Source organism: Tamandua tetradactyla, chromosome 21 (assembly GCF_023851605.1).
Source record: "Tamandua tetradactyla isolate mTamTet1 chromosome 21, mTamTet1.pri, whole genome shotgun sequence".
Taxonomy (NCBI): Eukaryota; Metazoa; Chordata; class Mammalia; order Pilosa; family Myrmecophagidae; genus Tamandua; species Tamandua tetradactyla.
The window spans coordinates 11,766,787-11,790,745 of NC_135347.1; positions in this window are offsets into that span (position 1 = coordinate 11,766,787).

Genomic DNA, 23,959 nt, shown 5'->3' on the forward strand with positions numbered 1-23,959 from the left:
CAGTCTCAAACATCTCTCCTAGTCCAATGCTAAGTTTTTCCATTAAAATGTGTCTAATACCCAGATTTTGTTTTGCAATATCCTGAGCTGAGCCATGAAAGACTTTCTAAGAACATTAATATTCTCTTCTTCCTGGGCAGGTTCCAGTGCCACAGATAACCGTAAGTAACCTAAGAGGAAACTTGCTGTTCATGCCACCTTCTCTCTGGGCCCTGGCATCCATGCCTGGAGAAGAGATTAAGATGAAAAGAGGGTGTCAGGGCAAAAACAAGAGACAAAGTAGTTCTTTGCTAGCAGCCTTTATCAGCACAAAATCTCTTCTGATTAACCTGGCTCTAAGTCTTTGCTGTAGAGCGGAGGATTACAAAATGAATAAAGCACTAACTGGATCTCAAAAGCAGTGAACTAAGCTAGAGACATTGCATTTTTCAATTTTTTTTTCATATGCGTAGGCAAGGACATCATAGTCAGTACCAAGCAGTGGAAAAATTGAGGAGAGTAAACTTATCTTCACTGCTCAAGCCCAAAACTGGAAACAAAAATGAGAAATAAAGGAGATAGATGAACATAAGGAGGCTGATTTTGGTTCACTGCACTAAGATAGTTTTCTAAAACCCAAACCATCCAACAGTGAAATCAGCAACTTGGGGGAATTTATTATTTGAAGGTTTGAAGTAAAGACAAATGTCTCTCTTTCAGGAATACTCTTGGATGGATTTTTGTTGCCTGTAAAGGTAAGACTACATCAACCATACATTTTGTGAGCTCAAACCCATAGCAGCAGCAACTTCCCTGCCTCTCCCCAAACTTTCAAAATGACCTCCACTTCACCTACTCAATATACTACCATGATTCTTACACCTATAAAATTGCTCTAGCTTCCTCAGAACCTACATGTGCATCAGGAATGCAACTTCCAAAATTCAACTAATGTAGAAAGTTTCACTTATGTGAATGAGGGAAAGACACCTAGCTTATGATAAAACCTTGGATGTAACTTTTTCAATGAATAATATAAAAATATTTTTCCAAAGAAAAACTTAAGAAAATAGAGCATCTCTCCAGTTTGGAGATCAGAGGTAATGATGTAACATACTTGGAGGATGTGATGTCTCAGTGTGGTCTGGTTAATTGAAAGCCATAGATGTTCCACATATAATTAGCCTTACTCATGGCCTGTTAATTTGATTGTTCTATTAGTTTACCTATTTATGTTCCAGGAGCATTTGATATTCCCTTTTTCTTCACTCCAAATTTAATTAAACCAGCAATTAAACTATATCATTTTTTCTGCTTAAAGGACAGGCAAATCTGTAGGACACATAGTAAGCTGGATCTTTTATTGGCTGCAAAGTTTCACAAGGTTCCATGCTTTTTTTTTTGATTTATGAAATATGCAAACAACTTGATGAAGAGTTAATAATATCATGTGTTGAGAATAGACTCTTTCCACATATAAAGTCATATTTCTGGCAACTTTCATTCAATCATCTAAAAGAACATACCTAAAAGAAATTAAAAGACACATATACACACATGCAGAGCTTTGAGTAAATGGAGTTTCTGTCATGAAGCCTCACAAAGAGTATATTCATGTGAAACCATGTGTGCTGGTCTGAATCTGTGGTGGACCCCAGAAAAGCCATGCCCTTTGATCCTCATTCAATATTGCTGGGTGGGAGCATTTTGATTGTTTCCATGAAGATGTGACCCACCAAATTGTGGGTGGTAATTTTTTATTAGATGATTTCCATGGAGGTGTGTCTCCACCCACTGAAGGTGGCGTTGCTTGCTGGAATTCTTTAAAAAAGAAAAAGTTGGGAGAGGGCCCCTTTTTTGGTAGAGCCACAAGAAAGCCAGCAGATGCTGCCATGTTCGCCATGTGCCCTTCCAGCTGAGAGAGAAACATTGAACATCGTTGGCCTTCTTGAACCAAGGTAGTTTTCTCTGGAGGCTTGAAATTCTACATTTCTATAGACTTGTTTTAATTGGGACATTTTCTTGGCCTTAGAACTATAAACGAGCAACTTATTAAATTCCCCTTGTTAAAAGCCTTTCCATTTCTGGTACGTTGCATTCTGGCAGCTAGCAAACTAGAATACCATAGGAGAACTGTTAGTCTCTTATCCAAATTCTTGAAACTCCTTAAATATATTAAATATACTCCAACATGCTTGTGTATCTGGTTTCCCAGCTCAAAGCAAATTAGAAGCAAACAAATTGGGCAAAGATAGGCAGATTTTAAAGAAATACTGGAAGCAAATAGAAAGAAGGGATAAAAGACCACATTTTCCTACTGAAAAGGAAAAAAAATCCAAATAGTATGAACAGAATTATAAGAATATTATAGTACAGAAGAATCATGAATGTTCAATAATATTGCAGTAATTTGCTTGAAAGAGATGACATTATTGAGCTAGCAAACCAACATTTTGTTCATGCCATTTGTCCCCTGGAGACCCAACTTATTGAATCGATGTCATCCATTACTTCAAGAGGCAATAGTACTCAACCAAGATAATGAGAAGATGTTTGCTTGACTTGAATTTTCAAAATAAAAATTTTAGGTGAATATAAAGCATCAGGTTGAAACTATTTCTGTTTGTTTTATTTTGTTTTGTTGCTGGAGGTGGGCTTTACTGAAAGTGAATATCATTTTCTTCAAAATAAAGGCATAGATTTGGTGAACGTATGGTGTCATGTCATGGGGAATAAAGTTCATAGACTTCTTCTGTATGTCATAGAACAAGAGAAAAGAAAGAAATTATATAAAGACAGTTTCCTAGAATGAAATGGAGAAGTCCTTCTGTAGCTGGAAGGAGAAGCTGAAGAAGATGAGGGCAAAAGTTTTGAAGTGAGTAATGGCATCTGATACATGCCTCTCTCCAAATTCAGAGTTGGCCATCCAGGGGTAGGAAAATTTTAGAAACATCCAGATCGGTTTGGGAGAATAAAAATAAAAAATAAAAAAACCTTGTGTGCTGTTATCTTGCTTCTCTGGGCTCCTGCAAGCCTGTCAGAATTTTTCCTTGTAGTAGATACTCTTGGTGCCCCATTCAATCCTGTCAGAATTCCCTTTTACCACTGAATCTATTCCCCAACTTTTCTGTGCTTTGGTGTTCTCTGCTCCCATGTCTCCTCCAGAGGTCTGCCCTTTGGACAGCTAGAAGTGCCTAGAAGTTTACCATCCTCTTGGTGGCTAAGGGCAAATAACACTGACCCTGGAGAAGTACAGAAACCCAGTTCCCTTGCCTCAAGATAAAACAAACTCTAAGGTGAAGTATAAATATCCCATGGGATCAGGGTGAGCATGGAACTAAACTTGAACTTGCACCCTGTGTTATCTTCTTCACCTTCCATATCGTAACTTTCCCTTTCCCCCTAAGGCTTTCCCTAATTGTCTTATTATTCTTTCCTGGAAGCACTGTTTTAATACATCACTTGTACTCCAGTCATTGGCACAGGATCTGAGAAACCCAACTTAAGACAGTTGGTACATAAAGTGGTCCTAGGAAATAGACTATGGGTGGGATTCTAGAGTTGGATCACATTCAGGCCAAAATATCATTGAGGATCATATCGTGGTGGTATGTGGGGTTTTGATTGGCTCTGAGAGGCTGCAGGAGTATCACTATTGCCCAGGCACCTGTGGTGAACTGAGAAGAGCTATAGGTGCAGCTCAAATATTAGTTCAGCTTTTTTTTGTTGTTGTTCTTAATGTGTAGTTTGGAGACTTTCCACACATGTTTGGTTCTAAAGTTAGCCTGAGGTTTTTAGAGTTTGTACATAAAATTTTCACAGACTTTAAGCATAAAACTTAGGAATACCCCTCTTTGTCTCAGTGAATTCTGGAATTTTTCCTTCCACTTATAGATGTTATGTTGGTCTTAAGCTCTGTCCTCTGGTTCTTCAGTCCAGAAAGACTGAAAGCTTTTTCATGGGAGTTCTACCTGATCTGTATAGTACATGGTGAGGCTTACCCCAGGCTAGAAGCTACGAAAATGAGAAATTCACCAATCCCCTTCCCTTCATCCAACTGTCTACTCCCATTCAAAATTTTACATTTTAGGGGTTTTCTCTAAGGTCTTCAGGTAGTTTTTGTTGTTGTTGCTGTTTGATTTTGTCCAGAGTATATTCTTGCTATCTGCAGGGATGTCCATTTGATAGACATCCATTCAAAGCACAACACAGGTGCTTCAATCACTCTAGTAGCGCACCTTAAAAGTAGTTATGCTTTCTTCCCCACTCTCAGTGGCAAACATCACTTTGTCCAGACTTAAATTGTGTAGATTGTACCGTGATCACTCAACCTCTGGGTGGCTTTGACTCAGAGTGTCAGCAAATTTCTGATATGAATTTTGGATACTGCTGAGAAATTTCCAAGCCAATCCATATTCCATCATGTTCTTCTCATCAATATGCAGGGAAAATATAGTACTGTTATGGAGGATAGCCTTCCTTTTTATATCTTTGACTTTTAAGTAACGACAAGCTCCTGTGAATTCATGAAAATGGCCACTTAAAATGACATCAATCAAAAACTGATTAACACTAAATATAAACATATTCTTGCATGAACTACATCAAAGGTATGACTCTTGTACAGAGAGTATTTAATATTGGGGAAAACGTCTATTGCATGCTATGGTCTAGGTTTAACAGGGAGATAGTAACATAACAATATCAGGGGTAAACAACTGGGGGGGGACGGGCAGGAAGAACAAGAATTAAGGGGAGGTTTGGATTTTTTTTCTTATTTTTCTCTTGAGAGCAATGAAAATTGTCTAAAATTGAGACTGCAAGAGTGCTAATGACTGTACAACTGAGGAAAATATGAACCATGGGTTGTAGAAATGGACATTATACATGACACTCAATGGATGGAGATAGCTTAAGGATACACTGACTGAAAAGTAGTATGGCAAACTTGGGTGTTATTGCATATGATTGAATATTGTGGGGCTATAGAAAGGAATGAAGTCATGAGGCATGTGATGAAGTGAATAAATCTGGGGTACTTTATGTGATGCAAAATAAGCCGGAAAAAAGGAGCAACTATTGTATGGTCTCTTTTAGAAAGTAATTATAAGAAAATTGGGGCCTATATTGTAAGATCTTATAGCAGTCTCATTTAAGCTGCAATTGTTATTACTAGATTTTGAGAGGTTGTTATATATAATTGTGCATATATATGTATATACACTATGAAAAAGTATTGGCAAAGTCTCTTCAGTGATAAAACAAAAATCTATGGAACTATTAAGCTTTTCCACCAGGGAAAACTTTGATACTGTCTCAAACATTAAGGACTCTCAATTCGTTGACCCAAGCCCTTGATCTTGAGACTTGCTCTTATGAGGCTTAGGTATGCAGCAGAGGAGCTTAATTTACCTACAGGTATGCCTAGGAGTTACTTCCGGAGGATATCTTTGTTGCTCAAATGTGGCTTCTCTCTCTAAGCCCAACTCTGCAAATGAAATCATCACCCTCCTTCCTACATGGGACATTCATCCAGGGATGAAAGTCTCCCTGGCAGCATGGGATTTGACTCTCAGGGATGAGCCTGGCCCTGGCATCATGAGATCGACAATGTCATCTTGATGAAAATGGGGAAAAGTATAACAAATGGTGTAACAATGGCTGAGAGAGTTCAAATAGATAGAGAGGCCACTCTAGCTTCAGGTGGACATTGCTACCTATTATGATTTGCAAAACCCTGACCAAAACCAATCCTAAAGAATACCTAAGGCTTTATATGAGATTCTACAAAGGTTCCATGCACTAGGACTACTTATCAGAAACCAACAACCTCTAGATGGGTTCCTTGATTAGAGAAATCCTGAAATGCAGAGGGGCCAACCTCTCCAGAACATCAACCAGTTCCATCCCCATATCCCATATTATTTTCATGCTTTCCAGCATGAAGAATTTAGAATGGGCACAGTCCAAATATCCCCAAGGTTTGGGAGAAAAATCAAAGGAGAAGTTGGAGTTATAACAGAGAAGATAGGATTTAACAAATGAATACCTCTGCTGAATCATTATATTGATGCTTCTGTTAGTCTCTATTGTCTTGGAACAAGGGAAAACCTAAAGTTGTGCAAGTATGACCTACACAAACTCTGAAATCTATTCTATAAATACTTGTTACAATGTACTTTGAAATTTATTGCTTTTTTGTATAATTTTATATTTTACAACAAAATAGTGACTCTTCCAAGTACATAAATTTAATGATTATAGTTTTAAAAATGTGCATTTTTAAAGATATCAGACTGGCAGCCATTCTATTAACAATAGTGGATGTGGATAGAGGTATGAGTCCAAACAATAAGTGAAAGAGTCCATTAGCTTTTGGAAGGATGATGTCATGATATCACACAGTTCCTCTCAGCAGACCACAATTTGCAAATGAGATGCGTTATACTGTAAATGCAGCACTGTGACCTAAAGCCCTTATGAATGATTTCTGAACTTATAATATTTCTGCCTCTACTTCACTAGAAATGAAAATATCTTTTTATCTCAAATACCATTAAAAAGCCTAATACCATGTGAAATCTAAAGTTCCCCCTCCGCCAAAGACAGATCAGTAATGTTCTCATGTAATTACATTATTTCTAAAATAATATTGGGTCAACTAAGGTTCTTTAGAATTTTGTCCAAGAAAATCCAGTCTTCACCTTGTACCTTGTGATGTGATGAGAATGAGTCATAGAAACACATCTCTAGCTTTTCTGTTATAAATAGAACACAATGGTTCTAAAACGACGGTTGTCAATAACTAGACCTCTTGATTGACTGCTGTTTATGATTTCTTATCTCACACTTAAAATTTTGAGCTTGGAATGACTCAAAAGGCAAAGTATAGCTTTCTTATGTAATTTGTTCACTCATGTCACCTTGTGTCAAAATGCTTGGTAGTGTCTCCTGAAACAGGTGGTAAATTTTACCCAATGAGGTAAAATTTATGACATTGGAGAAAACTGGCAAAGGCATGGCCTCTCCTTTTGGTATCAAGATCTGCCTTTAGTTCAACATTTTCAGTGGTCCGCTCTGCCTAAATGACTTACAATATTAGCAACATAGAGTTCTGAGCGAGACCACATAATGTGAGGCCATGCTTGCCCAAGAAAATAAAGTAGATGATTTACTCAAGTTGGACTTCCAGGTTCTTATCTGCTATGAAAGTTTAGTGCTTGGATGTACAGCTGGGAGGTAGAACTGAGAAGAAATAAAATTTTATAAAAAGGAAGATCTTTGTATTTAAATATTAAAGACTTCCTCTCAAATGGTATCATTCACATATCTGAGAATCAAAATGAAGAAGTCCAGGAAGTTATCAGCCACTACAGAGTGGAAGAATTAAATTAGGAATTGGAATGGAGGGAATGAAAAGGAAGAAAACAGGAAGCTCAGAGTCGTCTTTCGACTCAGTTTCCACATCCACACAGGAATTTAAAAGGTAGAATATAAGTCCATACAGTCAAGTGTTGAAGAAATAAAACTTCTGAAATTACTCCACTAATATTTCATATCATTCTGGGAAAATGGTAGAACAGGACAGACCAAGTTCAGCTCTCCTCCAAAGAAAGCTAGAGAAATGACAGAAAAATGATAGTGATTCCAGGGTGTAAGTGCCCTGAAGGCATCTCCTACACCACATAGGGAGGCCCTGATTGAGAAAGTTGAGGAATTGAGACACCGAGAACCAGAGACCATCCAGCTAGTACAAAATGCCTAACATGCCTCCCCCCACCCCATTTTTTTCTTTTTTTTCTTTTTCTTTTTGTATGGGCAGGCACTGGGAATCAAACCTGGGTGTATGGCATGGAAAGTGAGAACTCTGCTTGCTGAGCCACTGTGGCCCACCCCTAACTTGGACTTTTTGAAATGGAGAATAGATCCCTCAGGAGTGCACAGACGGGGAGCTGAGCCCTGTCCCCACTACACGCACTTACCTGTATACCTGGTACGCCTGCATCCCACCCCTGACATGAGCTCAGGTGAGCATCTGCACCCCAGCCCCACAATCCATGCATGTGATCTCCATCCCTTCTGACCCGTGGCATGCCTCTCCATGCACCCACATGCACATGTGTCCCTCCACCATACCCTAATCTCCATGACTCCCATACTCCATGCATGCACCAACACCCTGCCCATGTACCCACGCCCCACCATCCTGCTTTCCATGCCCTGCACCACTGCACACACATACCGCATACCCTGCCCCATGCCCCTACACAGCCCATGTGATCCACCTCCCACCATGCCTTGCCTCCATGTCCCCCATGCCCTGCCCTGCCCTGGTGCTTTGAGGCCTGACTAAGCCTTATCCCACCCCCATGGCCCCTGTGCCACCCCCTTCACCCCTCTGTACCCCAAATTCCATGCTTCCTGTCACCAGCATAGTACTCCTGCCCTGAACCTAACCCTGTGCCCTGCAGCACACCACATGCCCTGTGCCACCATCTCACAAATACAAAACCTCAGACTACTGAGGGAAATGAATCTCCAAAGTAAGCCTGTCAAGTAATTAATTGTCTCAAAGACAACAGAGCCCAGCCTAATGACCAAATTAAAACACCAAAGGAGACATAGACATTGGAACAGTTCATCAAAGATACTCATACAACTCTACTAAATAAATTCAGTGGGTTGGTAATGACATAAAGAATATCAAGAAAACACTAGAAGAACATAAAGCAGAATTTGAAAGAATAACTAGAAAAATAGCAGATATCACTGAGATGAAAGATTCTGTAGACCAAATAAAAAATATACTAGAGACACCTGAGAGCAGATTTGAAGAGGCAGAAGAAAGAATGCAGCAAACTGAGGCCAGAACAATAGTGATTTTGAATGTACAAAAGAACAAATTGCAAAAAAGATGTAAAAATTTGAATTGGATCTCTGGAAAATGATGAACAACATGAAACACACAAAGATAAGAATTACTGGTGTCCCAGAAAGTGAAGAGTAAAGGGCTAGGAAGATTAGTTGAGGAGATAATGGGGAAAAACTTCCCAACCCTTTTAAAAGACATAAACATGCAAATCAAAGAAGCTCAATGAACCCCAAATAGAAAAAATCCAAATAGGCCTACACCAAAACATATACTAATCAGTCTGTCAAATGTTGAGGAGAAGCAGAAAATCTTGAAAGCAGTAAGAGAAAAGCAACCCACTATGTACAAGGGAAACCACATAAAGATTGAGTTTGGACTACTCAACAAACACCATGGAGGCAAGAAGTTAGTGGAATAATATATTTAAGATCCTAAAAGAAAAAGACTTCCAGCCAAGAATTTTTTACCCAGCCAAATTGTCCTTCAAAAGTGAAGAAGAGATAAAAATTTTCACAGAGAGACAAAAGCTGACAGAATTTGTCAATAAGAGATTGGCTCTACAAGAAATACTAAAGGGAGTTCTGTTATCTGGAAAAAAAAAAAAAGACAAATGTGGGAGGTCTGGGGGAGGACACAGAATTGAAGAGTACCAGTAAGAGTAAATAAAGGATAAAAAGAGAGAGAGAGAGAGAGAGAAAAAAATTTATAGATCTGACAAAATCCAAAGGATAAGGTAGTTGATTCAAGTGCTGCCTTTACAGATAACTTCTAATGTTAATGGACTAAACTCACCAATTAAAACATTCAGATTGGCAGAATGGATTAAGAAACATGTTACATCAATATGCTGCTTAAAAGAGATGCATCTTAGACTCAAGGTTACAAATAGACTAAAAGTACAAGAATGGAAAATGATTTCCCATGTAAGTTGTCAATAAAAGAAAGCAGAAGTAGCTATACTAATATCAGATGAAACTACTTTAAATGTAAAGAAGTCAGAAGAGAGAATGAAGGATACTACATATTAATAAAAGTTACAATTCACTGAGAAGATATAATAATCATAAATACTTATGCTCCCAATCAAGGAGCTCCAAAGTACATGAGGCAAACATTGGCAAAACTGAAGGGCGTGAAAGACATTTCAACAATTATAGTGAGATACTTCAATACACCATTCTCTTCTATAGACAGAACAACCAGACAGAGGATCAACAATGGAATAGAGAATGTAAACAATTTGATAAATGAATTAGGCCTAACATATTTAGATTGTTATACCCCCAAACACCAGGATATACATTCTCCTCTAGTGCTTATGGAGCCTTCTTCAGGATACATCACATGCTGGGGCACAAAACAGGTATTTATAAATTTAGAAAGATTGAAATTATTCAAAGCACTTTCTCTGTTCACAATACAATGGAGCCGGAAATTAATAACCACAAAAGAACCAGAACTTTCACAAATGTATGGAGATTAAATAATGCACTCTTAAGCAACCAGTGGGTCAAAAAATTGCTAGAGAAATCAGTAATTATCTGGAGATGAATGAAAATGAGAATATGACAGAACTTAGGTGTGTTAGTTAGATTCAGTTGTCAACTTGGCCAAGTTGTGGTACCTGTTTATCTGATTGGGCAAGCACTGGCCTGTCTGTTGCAATGAGGACATTTCATAGGATTAGGTCATGATCACGTCAGCTACATCCACAGCTGATTCCATTTGTAATCAGCCAAAGGGGAGTGTCTTCTGCAATTAGTGATGCTAACTGTAATCATGGGAAGCCTTTTAAGGAGGACTCAGAGGAGACAGGTTCCATTCCTGCTTTGGCTGGTGAGCCTCTCCTGTGGAGTTCATCCAGGCCGTCCATCGGAGTCATCAGCTTGGCAGCCTGCCCTGTGGATTTTGGACTCTGCGTTCCTACGGTCACGTGAGACACTTTCATAAATTTTATATTTGGAAGTATTCCCTGTTGATTCTGTTTCTCTAGAGAACCCTAACTAATACATTAGGGAATGCAGCAAAGGCAATGCTGAGAAGGAAATTTATTGCCTTAATGCCTATATTAAAAAATAAGAAAGAGCAAACATGAAGGACTTAATTGCTTATCTGGAGGAACTAGAGAAAGAACAGAAACTAACCGAGAGAAAATAGAAGAAGAGAAATAACAAAGACTAAAGCAGAATTAAATGAATTGGATATCAAAAGACTAATAGAAAGAATTAATACAATAAAATTTGGTTCTTTGAGAAAATCAATAAAATCATTGGACCCCTAGCTAGTCTAACAAAGAAAAAAAGAGAAAGGATACAAATAAAATCAGAAATAAGAGGAGGGTGGTTACAATGGACCCTGAAGAAATAAGAAAAAAATCATATAAGGATACTATGAACAACTATATACTAACAAATTAGACAGCTTAGATGAAACTGACAAATTACTGGAAACACACTAACTACATAAACTGACTCAAGATGAAATAGAAGACTTCAACAAACCAATCACAAGTAAAGAGATTCAATCAGTAATCAAAAACCTTCCTACAAAGAAAAGCCCACAGCCAGATGACTTCCCAGAGGAACTTTCTCAAACATTCAAAAAAGAACTAACAGCAATCCGTCTCAAACTCTTCCAAAAAATTAAGGAAAAAGGGCCATTACCTAACTTATCTTATAAACCTAATAGCACTATAATACCAAAATCAGTAAACACCCTACAAGAAAGGAAAACTATAGGCCAGTCTCCCTAATGAATATAGGTGTAAAAATTCTCAACAAAATACTAGCAAATTGAAACCAATGACACACTGAAAGAGTTATACATCATGAACATGTGGAATTTATACCAGGAATGCAAGGGTATTTCAACACACGAAAATCAATAAATGCAATACAGCACATTAACAAATGGAAAGGAAAAAAATCACATGAGCATCTCAATTGATGCTGAAAAAGCATTCAGGAAAAGTCAACATCCTTTTCTGATAAAAACACTTCAAAACATAGAAACCAAAGGAACCATCTTCAATATAATAAAGGGCATATATAAAAAACCCATAGCCAGCAACGTACTCAATGGTGAAACTGTAGGCCTTTCCCCTAAGGTCACGAATGAGACAAGGATGCCTCTGTCACCACTATTATTCAACATTGTAACTTGAAGTTATAGTTAGAGCAATCTAGCAGGAAAAATAAGTAAAAGACATCCAAATCAGAAACAAAAAAGTAAAACTCTCATTATTCGCAAATGGCACGATTCTATACTTGGAAAATCCTGAGAAATCTATGACAAAGCTTCTTGTGCTATTTAGCAAATTCAGCAAAGTGGTGAGATATAAGATTAATGTGCAAAAGTCAGTAATGTTTCTATATACAAGCAGTGACCTAACTACTGAGACAATTAAGGAAAAAATTCCATTCAAAATAGCAACTAAAGGGCAGGCCACAGGGGCTCAGGAGGCAGAGTTCTTATCTGCCAAGCCAGAAACCCAGGTTTGATTCTCAGTGCCTGCTAATGCAAAAAAGTAAATAATATATATATATATATATATATATATATATATATATATATTATATATATATATATATATATATATAGCAACTAAAAGCATCAAATATCTAGGAATAAACGTACTAGGGATGAAGAAACCTATATAACATTGCTAAAAGAAATCAAAGAAGATGTAAATATGTGGAAAAGTCATTCCCTTCTCATAGACAGGAAGGTTAAAGGTAGATAAGATGTCAATTATACCCAAATTGATCTACAGATTCAATGCAATACCAATCAAAATTCCAACAACCAAGTTTGAAGACTTGGAAAAGATAGTTATCAATTCATTTGGAAGAGAAAGAGACCTTGGATAGCTGAAAATATCCTTAAAAAAAGAAGACTGAAGTGAGAGGATTAACAGTTCCTGATTTTAAAGTTATCATAAAGCCACAGTGATCTAAACAGCATAGTACTAGCACAATGATAGAGCACTGACTAATGGAATTGAATCAAGAGTGCAGAAATGGACAACCAAATCTATGGTCAACTGATTTTTGACAAGGCCCCCAAATCCACCGGACTGGGACAAATAGGCTTTTCAAGAAATGGGCATGGGAGAATTGGATATCAATAGCTAAAGGAATGAAAGAGGGCCCTTACCTTACACCCCATACAAAAATTAACTCAAAGTGTGTCAAAGACCTAAATTTAAGAACCAGTACCATAAACCTCCAAGAGGAAAACATCTTCAAGACCTAGTGATAAGAAGTAGCTTCCTAAACTTTACACCCAAAGCACATATGAAACTCAACCCCACAAAGGATAAGTCAAGCCTACTTAAAATTAGGCCTAAGAGTCAACTCCAAGAGACCCTCTTATGTTGCTCAGATGTGGCCTCTCTCTCCAGCCAACACAACAAACAAACTCACCACCCTCCCCGTGTCTATGTGTGTACCTTCCTGGCAATGTGGGACAGAACTCCTAGAATGAGCTGAGACTCAGCATCAGGGGATTGAGAAAAACCCTAGAATGAGCTGAGATTCAGCATCAAGGGATTGAGAAAACCTTCTCAATGAAAAGGGGGAAGAGTGAAATGAGACAAAGTGTCAATGGCTGAGAGATTCCAAACAAAGTCGAGAGGTTATCCTGAAGGTTATTCTTATGCATTAAGTAGATATCACCTTGTTAGTCAAGATGTAATGGAGAGGCTGGAGGGAACTGCCTGAAAATGTAGTTGTGTTTCAGTACCCATGTTTCTTGAAGATGATTGTATAATGATGTAGCTTTCACAGTGTGACTGTGTGATTGTGAAAAACTTGTGTCTGATGCTCCTTTCATCTACCTTGTCAACAGACAAGTAGAACATATGGAATAAAAATAAATAATAGGGGGAACAAAAAAAAAAAAGAACCAGTACCATAAACCTTCAAGAAAAAAACATAGGGAAACCTCTTCAAGACCTAGTAATAAGAAGTAGCTTCCTAAACTTTATACCCAAAGCACAAGCACCGAAGGGAATAACATATAAATGGGAACTCCTCAAAATCAAATGTTTTTTTTTTTTACTTCAAAAGACTTTGTCAAAAAGATGAAGGGCAGCCAACTCAATGGTAGAAAATATTCGGAAATCATCAGTTAGGGTGAAGGAGGAAAACTACTAATTATGCCCTACGATCTAGGTTTAACAGGAAACATCAATAGTACCACAGCAACACCAGGGGTAAATAATTGGGGGAAAGGACAAAAATTAAGGGGAGGTTTGGATTTTCTTAATGGTAAAGGTGTGTTTATCAGTTTTTTTTTTCCTCTTGGGAACAGTGAAACTTGCCTAAAATTGAAAGTGTTGAAAATTATATCACTAAGTGAGAATAATGTGAGACATGGACTGTTGACTTTGGACATTATACATGATGCCCAATGAATGAAGGTGACTGAAGGATACATTGACTGGGAAGTAGAATGGCAAAATCTGGTGTATGTGTATGATCAAGTATTGTGCTGCTACAGAAAGGACGAAGTCTTGAGGCATGTAACTAGGTGAATGAACCTTGGGATCTTCATGTAATGCAAAATAAGCCAGAAAAAAAAAAAAGACCAAATATTATATGGTCTCATTTAGAAAATACTTATAAGAAAATTGGGGCCTAGATTGTAAGGTATTATAGCAGTCACATTTAGTCTGGAGCTGTAACTGCTATTTCTAGATTTTGAGAGGATGTGCTATATATGTATAAACTAGTCTTTCCCTGGAACTTTGGGTGCCTGTGTGACACTTAATATTCAGATTAGGAGGTCTGTAGGTCTGAAAGTCAGTATTACCACATATAACTGTTAAAGAAATTGAAAAATATATTAGGCTTCAATTAGAGATAAGAATGAAGCCAATTAGGTTGGGACTAAAGTAAATCAGAGTACAGGAGTAAGGAGAACATTGTCTGCAGTTTAAAACTTCATCTACTCTATAAGACCAAAGAAAGAGAGGGTTATTTTGTCTAAAACTGAAGTTTTCTGTAGCACATAATCAAGCTCAACTTTTCTGGGCAGATCATTTAAACAGCCCAAACACATGGAACCCAGAATGGGAAGGAAGGCTTATAATTCTGTATAGCTTAATGTAATGCCTGGATACATTACAGAGTATGTTGAACAGATAATTAAAAAGTACTAGCAAAATTCCTTGAAGGATGGGAGAAAAAACATGGAACTATTAAACTTTACCACCGGAGAAACCCCTGATACTGTCTAAAAGGGACTCTCAAGTCAAAAGGCCAAGCCTATTGACTAGCTTGAGGCTTGCTCTTGTGAAGCTTATTTATGTAGTGGAGAAGATAAGCCTACCTACAGCTATGCCTAAGAATTACTTCCAGAGGACTTCTTTGTTGCTAGATGTGGCCTCTCTCTAAGCCCAACTCTGCAAGGTAAATAACTACTCTCTGCCCTACCTGGGACATAACATCCAGGAGTCAGAGTCTCCTGGGCAATGTGACATATGATTCCCAAGGATGAGCTAGGCCCTAGCACCGTGGGATTGACAAAGCTTTCCTGACCAAAAGGGGGAAAAGAATTTTAACAAAGGTATCAGTGGCTGAGAGAGTTCAAATAGAATTGAGAGGCCTCTCTGGAGGTTAGTCTTATGCAAGTTTCAGTGAGATATTGCTATTTACTATGGTTTGCCAAACCCCAACTAAAACCATTTCTGACAATGCTGAATCACACCTAGGGCTCTATCTGAAATTCTTCAAAGTCCCATGCACTAAGATTACTTTTCAGAAACCTCCAACTGCCAGATGAGTTCCCAGGCCAGATAAGTCCTGAAAATCCAGATGTGCCAGCCTCTCCAGAACATCAAACTGGTTCCATCCCCTCTATTCCATATTATCAACAACCTTTTCCAACATGAAAAAGTTAGAATGGGCATAGCCCAAATACTACTAAAATGGGAAGAAAGATCAAAGGAGAAGATGGATTATCACGGAGAAGCTGAATCATTATATTGATATTTCTTTTAGTCTCCACTGTCTTAGAGCAGCTAGAAGGAGGAAACCTAAACTCGTTGAACTGTAACCCATACCAAACTCTGAATTCTGTTCTACAACCAATTATTGCAGTATCCTTTCAAATGTATTACTTTTTTGTATATATTTTATGTTTCACAATATTAAAAAGGCAGCATCTTCAGCCATCTTCTTTCTGGGTCCAGTTCTTCAGAACAACCATTTCTAACCCTTTCAACAGTTTCTTGCAGAACTGACTTCCATGCCTATAATAAAGGCTTACAATGCTATTTCTTGATTTTAAAAAAAGCCTTCATATCTGTGTCCATGCCTCCATTACATCAAATTGCAGACAGTTGTACTTATTAGTAGGAAACATTAACACACCACTCTCAATAAAGGTTAAGACATCTAGTCAGAATACCGATGAGGAATTGCAAGACTTAAATGATCTCTAAATCAACCAGACTTAGCAGAAATTTATAGAGATTTCATCCCACAAAAACAGAATACATATTTTCTTCAGTGCAAATGGATCACTCTCCAGGATAGACCACAGTTTGAGTCACAGAACAAGTCTCAATAATTCAAATACATTGAAATCCTACAATATAAATTCTCTGATCACAACAGAATGAAGCTAGAAATCAGTAACAGGGAGAAATGTAAATTCACAAATAGTGTGGAAATTAAACAAAACACTCATAAACAACCAATGAGCAGACCTTTTATTCCCATAGATGTGGAAGCTTGCTTTTTTGCCTCTTTCCTTAAACATTAGATTTTGAAATGAATTCATAGGAATACATGTAATCTGGATATTAATAATTAAATCCATTCATTATTTCGTTTCTCTATTGATGGATTTTGATTATGTCTAAACGTTTACCATGACACTCAACATGGAAAAAAATTGCTTGTACCCAGTTTTTTTCTTCACATAACAGTTCCACTTAGCCTATATTTAAAAGTGGATCAATTATAGAAGGTATTACCAAATGGCTCTCTAACAACATTGTGAAATTCACACTTTCTTGAGTATAATATAATGTTCTCAATGCTCTTAGAAATTTGATATTGTCAATCTTATCTGTGCCAATCCAATGTGTTAGAGCTAAGTCACTGCGGTCTTAATTTGTATCTCACTAAGTACTAGTGAGATTGAACATCTTACATGAATGATTGGTTATTATTTACTCTGGGAATTGTCTGTTCCTACTTTCTGCCCATATTCCAGTGGAATTTGCTCTACTTTTATTATTTATTTATATAAATTCTTTATCAATTTTGGTTTCTGTGTATTTGTTCAGTTATATGCTTTCTAAATATTTTCTTCTAGGCTGTGTTGATGGACCAGTTTGAAGAGGTTCATGCACCCTAGAAAAACTATGTTTTAATTCTAATCAACCTGGTGGGAACAATGGTTTCTCCTAATCCCTATTCAGTACTGTGTATTAGAAACTTTCATTAGCTTATCTCCATGGAGATGTGATTCAATCAGTGTGGGTATTAAACTTGATAGGTGGAGACATGTCTCTACCTATTCCAGGTGGATCTCGATTGGTTCTACTGAAACCCTTTAAAAGAAGAAAGATTTTGGAAAAAGCTAGAGAATTACAAGAGAGGAAGCCATGAGATTCTGAGTGAGCAGAATGACAGAGCGGCAAGAAAGCTACAGAAAGTCACAGGAGAGCTGAGCAGAACCACCAGGCCGAAAGCTCATGGCGCCAGAGACATTGGAGATGAAGAAGGAAAATGCCTCTCGGGGAGCTCCATGAAACGAGAAGCTGGGAGAGAAAGCTGAAAGATTTCACCATGTGCCCTTCCAGCTGAGAGAGAAACCCTGAACATCATATCATCAGCCTTCTTGAACCAAGGTATCTTTCCCTGGATGTCTTAGATTGGACATTTCTACAGCCTTGTTTTAATTGGGGCATTTTCTTGGCCTTAGAATTATAAACTAGCAACTTATTATTCCCTTTTTTTAAAGCCATTCCATTTCTGGTATATTGCATTCTGGCAGTTAGCAAACTAAAACAGTCGATTTTTTTTTTTTTAATTTGACTCAGTCATATTATCAATACTTTCTTTTAGCATCTGTGCTTTTGGTGACTAAAGAATATCTTACTATCCCAATATCATTTTTAAAAAAGCCTCCTATATTTTTCTCTACAGAGTTTATAGTCATATTTTTCACATTTACATCTTTATTCCTTTTGGAATTTATTTTTTTGCATATACTTTCAGGTAGGAGTTAAATTTTATTTTTTTCTATATAGATAACTAATTGTCCTATCAGCATTTACTGTTCCTTTTGCTATTGCTAAGCGAAGCCACCTCTGCTGTATAAAAAACTTTCATTATATGCTTGTTTCTGGGCTCTGCCTTCTGTTTTACTGATATTTATTGATATGCTGTTCTTTCCATGTGCTACTAACACAGATGATGATTTTTCTAAATAATTCCTTGAAGATTTGAAAAACGGCATTAGCTGAAATTCACCATACCAAAGTTAAATTACTGCCAGAATAACTATTCACTGAATTTTCTTCAGTGGCAGTATGTAGTAGAGAGACAGAGTAGACGGCTTTAAAGTCCAATCCTGGGCTAATTCCAGCTGGCCAGAAGCCATCAGCATGTGGGTAACTATTCTCTACTTTAAAGTCCTTATTTGTAAAATGAAGAGAAAAAAATAGCCCCACTCTTATTCATAATCTATTTCTCCGCTTATTTCCTTGCCTTTGCAGATCTTGTCTTAAGCTATAATTATTTTTCTTATTTATTTGTTTATTTATTTATCCTTCCATTCAAAAAATAATAATATAGAACAAATCTATGTATTTACTATTATATTTCCAGTGCTTATGGAAGTGCCTAATATGCAATACAAATATTTCATAATTATATGTAAAATGGGTGAATTAATTAACAAATGACTAGATTTAAATGAAGAAGCATAGAAAAATCTTCACACATTTGCTATGAATATACATGCCGCAATTCTGGAATTTGTTTCAACCTTTATTTGGAGTCATGTTTTTTAAGGTCACAGGAGATATAACTTAGACCTTCAAAACATTTTAATAAAACTATAAAACCTCATGCTTATTTCATGCCGAGCTGAGTGATTTAGACCCAACTTTCTAAAATTATGGAAGTAGGAAGCTGCGATATGGATTAGAATGGTCAGCAAAGGTCACATGAGGACTCAGATGGGTAGTATTTGGCCAAGCAGAGAGAATGGCAAAGTTGTTGCCAATAAGAGGGGCAGGAGGAGGAAAGACCCACCTAGAAATTAATATGGACTGGTTGAGATGAGAGGAGATATGGAAAGATACGAAATGAAACCTTGACATTTTACTCACTGATATGTACGCCACTTATTCTGCTAAATTATAAAATAAGGACATTAGTATTGTATATAAAATATTTCTTAGTGATAAATTATGTGAGAGGTTGAAATTCTGTATTCCTTACAAAATCTGGATATATACTCAACAATATTAAGACCTCATTGACCTGTAATCTTAGAGAAACCAGCCCTCCTGCTGTATTTCCTCCACTTCCTGCTTCCTGGTAGGATATGCTCTGAGTATTCTAACATGCTATTAAAGTAAAAGGATAATTATATTTTTCTTATTATTTTAACAGCAATTATGAGTATCAAAGTAAATAACCAAACTTTGAATATCAAGATAAAACTAGCTTAAGTGGACTGAATTTATTAAACCAAAGGTTTATATCGAAGCACAAGGCTTCCTAAACTGAAGCTGATATTCATAAAGTCCATATATATTCTAATTCATGACTTGACTTTTTACGCACTGCCAATATCAACGTAAATTTTATTTGTGTTAATACTAAGAGCTTTGTGGCACTTCATCAAAGTAAGGAGATTAACATTATACAACAAATCCCCATCACCTGATTAATTGGAGATTTATAAATATCACATAGATTCACATTTTTGATTTTTGTTGCCTACAGAAGTTCAGTCCCTTTTCAGCTGGTTTTCTAGGTTCTCTTTCTCTCTTTCATTGGTGAATGACTTTAACTAATGTCTCCTGCTTTCACCAAAACAGTCTAAGGGTCCAGTTTTAAAATAAAAACAACTGTGGCCAAAACTTTATCTAAAGAAACTTCTATGAAGCATGGCTATGGATTCTAATTTTGGTAATAATTTGGAGAACCTTGAGATGTTAATAAAATGTCAATTTATGAAAAGCCAATCTAACCCATCAAAAATACTTTTAACCCATCAAATGCCACTGCAGAGCAATGAAATAGGCTGATCTAATCAGGGTCAAATTCCCATAACTTCATACAGAGAATTATTTTCATTATCAGAAATATTCAAGTAAAATTATAGGAAATTAAATTGATTTTTTAAAATTACTATTCTATTTTAAAAGTATACAAGACAAATAAAATTAGAGGAAATTCCAAACCAATAGCTCAAGAAGGGATTTTTCTGGATGCAAGTTTCCTATCCTTAAATTGATAAAATATAATCAGTATGGGGATACCACCGCTGCCCTTCTGAACCAGGTGATTTCATCATGGCCTCCATTTTTTCACTGTAAAGAGCTCTTACACATTTCTAATTTCCTTATATTTGCCACACATGTTGTTAAGCTTTGTCTATACAAGCAGATCCTTCTGACACTTAAGCCATGCAAGGTGTGTTCTTGAATTCTGAGAAGAGGAGAGCAGTAGGGAGAGAAGAGAATATACTTGTAGCACTGCTAGCTATAAATGTGACTCTGAAATGGAAATCAAACTTACACTACTTTTCCTTTTCCTCCCACCCCCTTATTAAACTCATGATAAGGATTAGAACTCACTTCTCCTGACTCTGAATTAAACACTCTTTCCACTATACCAGAGAACGTTTGGTATCCTGACCAGAACAGCCCCTTGTTTTTCAATTTAGGTACCTAGCATGGCCAAGGTTGGGAAGTAGCTGGGAATATAACCCAAAGATTTTTGGATGGCAAAAATATGACATCACATAGTCCACAATCAGAGTGAAAAGTCTAAAATACATTGGCACTAGATTTTGGAAAGCAGTATGTGATCTTTCTTAGCCTCAGATTTACTTTTCTAATTAGTTCTCCATGCCTGAGCCACAATAATTAGGTGAAATTTCCAGAAGTAAACTGAATAAAAGATATAAACTTTTTTCAATTCAATATTAAAGTAAACACGTATAAAATACCTATTGTAGGCAAGTACTTAAATATTTGCCAAATATATGCAAATACTTAAAATGTTTGCAAGATTAGCAAAAGATGAATGATTGACAGTCATATGAATCTAATTAGAACTTTCAAAGGGCACTAACATTTTATCAATGTTAATAAACATACTAACATTAATATTAACATATTAATCTATAGTTACATTAGATTACATATTACATTAGTTACATATTAACATTCAGATGTCAAGAAACATACTGGCAAAAAAATACAATAAAGTCTTATGTGGTGTTCTAATTTGCTAGCTGCCAGAATGCAATATACCAGAAACGGAATGGCTTTAAAAAAGAGGAATTTAATCAGAGGCCGAGAAAATGTCCCAATTAAAACATGTCTATAGAAATGTCCAATCAAAGGCATCCAAGAAAGATATTTTGGTTCAAGAAGGCCGATGAAGTTCAGGGTTTCTCTCCAACTGAGAAGGCACATGGTGAACACAGTCACAGTTTCTCTCTCAGCTGGAAGAGCACGTGGTGAGCAAGGCATCATTTGCTAGCTTCTTCTCTTGGCTTCCTGTTTCATGAAGCTCACCAGGAGGCATTTTCCTTCTTTATCTCCAAACGTCTCTGGCTGGCAGACTGCTTCTCGTAGCTATATCGTTCTGCTCTGCTCTCTCTGAGTCTCCTTCATTCTCCAAAATGTTCCCTCTTTTATAGGACTCCAGAAACTTCTTAAGACCCACCCAAATGGGTGGAGGCACGTTGTCACCTAATCCAGTTAACAACCACTCTTGATTGGGTTACATCTCCAGGGAGATGATCTACTTACAGATTCAAACATACAGTATCGAATAGGGATTATTCTGCCTTTAAAAAAATAGGATTTAGATTAAAACATGGCTTTTCTAGGGGACATACATCCTTTCAAACCAGCACATTTGGGGAGATAAAAACATTTCCCCCTTGTAACTGCATTATTTTTTCTTTCTTTTTTGTTTTTTTTTGTATAATGGCTGGATGACTAAAGTGATTAAGACAAAATTTCATTCTTTGTATGAGTGTATGTGTATATGTTGATGGGTCTTCATGCATGTGCAGTCTGTGTATGGTGTACAGTCACTGGCTCATGGTATCATTGTATGGTTGTGTATTCATCACTATGATCATTTTGGGGGGCTTTTGCATCACTCCAGAAGGGAGATAGAAGGAAAGAGGAGGGAACTCCTGCATCCTGTGTCCCTTGCCCCTCCCTTATTGACCACCGGTATTTCAGTCTGCCCAGTTTGTTTTGCCCCTTGTCCCCACAATTATTTTATTTTTTATTTATTTTTTTCTCATCTGTCCATGCCCTGGATGAGGGGAGCAATGGACACAGGGTTTTCATGGTCGCACAGTCACATTGTGGAAGCTGTGTCATCGTACCACCATTTTCGTGAGCCGCAGCTCCACAGTTTCAGGTGCTTCCCTCTGGCCACTTCAGTGCACTGTGGGCTGGAGAGGGAAAGCTGTATAATGTGTGGGAATGGCCTCCAGTATGGCCTCAACTCTGTTTGAGGGTTCTTAGCCGCTGAAACTTTGTTTTGTCTCATTTTTTCCTTCCTCTTTTTGGTCAGGGGGGCTTTTTCAGTCCCATGCTGGTCCCGGCTCATCCTGGGGGTCCTGCCCATGTTGCCAGGGAGATTTACACCCCAGACAGTAGTGTCTTACGTGGGGGGAAGGGCACCTGCTGAGTGGGTGAAGGCACATCTGTTTACTTAGGCTGGTTGCATGATATACGAATAAAACTCTTTAAAAATGAACAAAGAGAAATAGATGGTAGAGAAAATGTGGAGAAACAGATGTACCTACTCGCTGTTGGTAGGGAAACTAAGAGGTGCAGCCCCTTGGAGCGGAATGTGGTGGTTCCGCAGGAGGCTAGGGGTGGGGTTGCCATATGATCCTGCAACCCCATTCTCAGTATATACCTAGAGGAACTGAGTGTGGGGAAGGGAGTGTACATTTGCACACTGATGTTTATGGCAGCAGTATTCAAGATTCACAACAGATGGAGATGGCCTATGGATACAACAACTGAGGAATGGAAGGAGAAACTATGTTTTAGACATGCAACGGACTACTAAGCGGCTGCAAGAAGGAATGAAGTTGTAAAGTTTGCAACTGGGGGAATGCATATTAAGGACAGTATGTTGAATGAAATGTTAGAAACGGAATGACAAATAGTATCATGACTCACACATATGGACTAACTATAACATAAAAACTTGGGAACTGAAGTGGAGAGCATGGGTTATCAGTTTGGGGCCTTTGTATAGGGTTCTAGATTGTAAGCTTTTACTGCAGTCATATATATTCAGAAGCTCTAACTGTTATTTCTAAATTCTGAGATTCTGAGCTGTTTGTATATAACCTGGTTGTTTTCAGAAACTTCAGGTATTCATGTGACATCTGTTACTGTATTCTTAAGGGAAGATGTTAAGATCTAATTAAGTGTTAGAATTTTAGTAACTTTCTCGTAGATGAGCATCAATTTAGGTAGATCAGCCACATATTTCCAGTACTCACAAAAGTTGATTGATGTTATTATTAACTTTTAGGAATGCTTGTGTAAATATAGATATTCATTTTATATTTCAAACAAGGGGGGCAGGCACTAAAGTTCCAAAGAGAGAACCATGAAGCTAATTGCAATGCCTACAGGTAAGTAAGGCTATTGGTTAAAACAGTTCTTCCATATTTATTAAATCATTTGATTTTCCCCAAAATTCTTTGAAATCAATATGGATTACAGACAGTAGTGTATTGAGAAAAGCATCTCTGAAAGATAAAAACAACAACACAAAAACCCAAATTTGTATCATTTGTCAATTTCTCTGCTGCAAAAATTCCTGCTGTGGCCAATTTCAGGTTACCACCAGTTCA